The sequence below is a fragment of the Balaenoptera physalus genome (assembly GCF_965194825.1).
Source record: "Balaenoptera physalus genome assembly, chromosome: 11".
NCBI classification, from domain to species: Eukaryota; Metazoa; Chordata; class Mammalia; order Artiodactyla; family Balaenopteridae; genus Balaenoptera; species Balaenoptera physalus.
Genome location: NC_138896.1, coordinates 89,590,369 through 89,592,755, shown reverse-complemented (window position 1 = coordinate 89,592,755; position 2,387 = coordinate 89,590,369).

Here is a 2,387-nt window from a genome sequence, read left to right as displayed (position 1 = left end):
CTATTATATTCCCATTTTTTTCTCCTTCCGTCTGCTCTGCTGTAATTCATCACACAGTATCTTAAAGGGAACAGAACATGTTTCACTCTGTGGAAATGTGAAGGGTGAATTGAACTCCAGGCCCTCCAGATGCTTTGACATGGAAGAAATGTTAATTGCCTCTTCTCTGGAGAATCAGTGCGATTTCCGGTTTCCAACCCTGCCTAGCTTTCTCTCTTGGCCATTTTCCTGTGTATTGGGATATACTTCTGATAGGGGTATCTGTGAAGAGCAGAACGCTTAAGCCATGGGACGTGGAGAAAACAGTGTTTCCAGAAAAACTAACAGGGAAAACAAATGCTGCTAATGTATAAAAACTTCCCTGTTTCCACACATATAGAGACAATGGGAGACAGCATGCTAGTTTTGTTAAAAAAAAAGAAAAAAAAGAAAAAGAAAGAAATTATGAATAATATATTTACTGAGAAGCTTTTGGTTTTAGCTAAGTATGTATATATATATACACACATAGATATATTTTTAAGTTTAGTCTGTGAATGATCTTGATCTTGTTCTTCTCAAAAATCTAAGGAAACTTGCTATAGGATTAACCTTGAATTCCTTATCCTATCATTCAAGGCCCTCATTGCCTGTTTTCAATTTAGTAATTCAGTCTTATCTGCCACAAATTCTTTATACTATTCTTTCACCTTTGTTTTGTGTTTTAATTTTATTGAAGTATAGTTGATTTACAATGTTGTATATATACTATTTTTTTTTTAAGCATTATTCATTTTAATTAATTAATTAATTTATTTTTGGCTGTGTTGGGTCTTCGTTTCTGTGCGAGGGCTTTCTCTAGTTGTGGCGAGCGGGGGCCACTCTTCATCGTGGTGCGTGGGCCTCTCACTATTGCGGCCTCTCTTGTTGCGGAGCACAGGCTCCAGACGCGCAGGCTCAGTAGTTGTGGCTCACGGGCCCAGCCGCTCCGCGGCATGTGGGATCTTCCCAGACCAGGGCTCAAACCCGTGTCCCCTGCATTAGCAGGCAGACTCTCAACCACTGCGCCACCAGGGAAGCCCTATATATACTATTCTTGATAAAACATCCTCATGCTTTTGCTTTCATTGACCCTTCTATGGAGTATCCTGAGAGACTCCACAGAAATCTTCCAGACAACTCCATCCCCAGTGTCCTTTCCTTTTCCAAGTTCCTAGAGCCCATAATTATCCATTCAAGTCTCTAGGTGCATAGAATATGAAATTTTGTATTGAAGTGGCATGAACCTTAGAAATCAGGAAATCACACTTTGTTGCTTTTTCTGTCTTCCTCACCTGAGCAAATAATTGGCACCTGCCTTCTTTCTCTTTTTATATAATCATAGGTGGTACATCACAGGCAAAACAGGCTAGGAGAGAATGGACTTAATGGGGACAAACAATACATTATTTCGAAGGACAAGCCATGGGAAAGAAATATGGTGTTTCCATTTTTTAAAGATAATTTAGTGGGTACAAAAGTATCCAAATTTAAATAGTTATAGTTTTCAATCAAGTAATTAATTTTAGAATACCCCAAGGCTGAGAGTTTTGTTTTCTCTTACCTTACCATTTCTATAAAGCATCCTTGCATACAAAGCCAGATGGTTTAAAAAACACTGCGATAAATAAAACTTTTAAAGTGCCTAGCATATTCTGCGTTTAAGAGGCTAAACTCTGATGGGACAAAGCACTCTGAACATGTTTAAGCTTAATGTGTGTCAGTGGTTGAAGTTCTGGAAGCTCTTATGTGTTTGCTTATACAGCAACAGTATTAATAAATAAGCCAGGAATTTCAAAAAGCGTGAATAGTCCTGAAAGAGGACGTTACTCTTAGATGTGCAAAAAGAAAAGATCCAAATTCAAATTTACTGCCTCATTACACAGATTTTGTCAAGAAACAGGTGAAGCCATTCATATTATGCTTTTTTTCTCTTCACCCACTCCCACCCTAAAAATCTTAACTGAAAATTTTAACTTGTTTTTAAAGTGAAATAATTTATAGCATTTCCATGCTAGAGTTTTCTATTATATTCTGACCACCAACCATTAGTAATTGTAATGAGTATATTTTTTTCATTCACGTCGTCACTTTCTCCAAATTTACTGCATTTAGTCTACAGATTTCACCATGAAGAAAATGGGTCTAAAATATGTATAAGCTCATGCCAGGTTTAAAAAAGGGTTCCATTAGTATTCGGTTTTATTCTGGCTGGAAATTAATAAAGCATTAAAGTTTTATTAACAGTATTTGAAACACAAGCTGTTTTTTGCTGCAGAGAGAATATTTGCATGTTTATAGGGCTGTCACTGAGTTTCTCAGACATTTAACACAGATGTACAGTAAATAAAGTCTCATCCCCCCAAAAA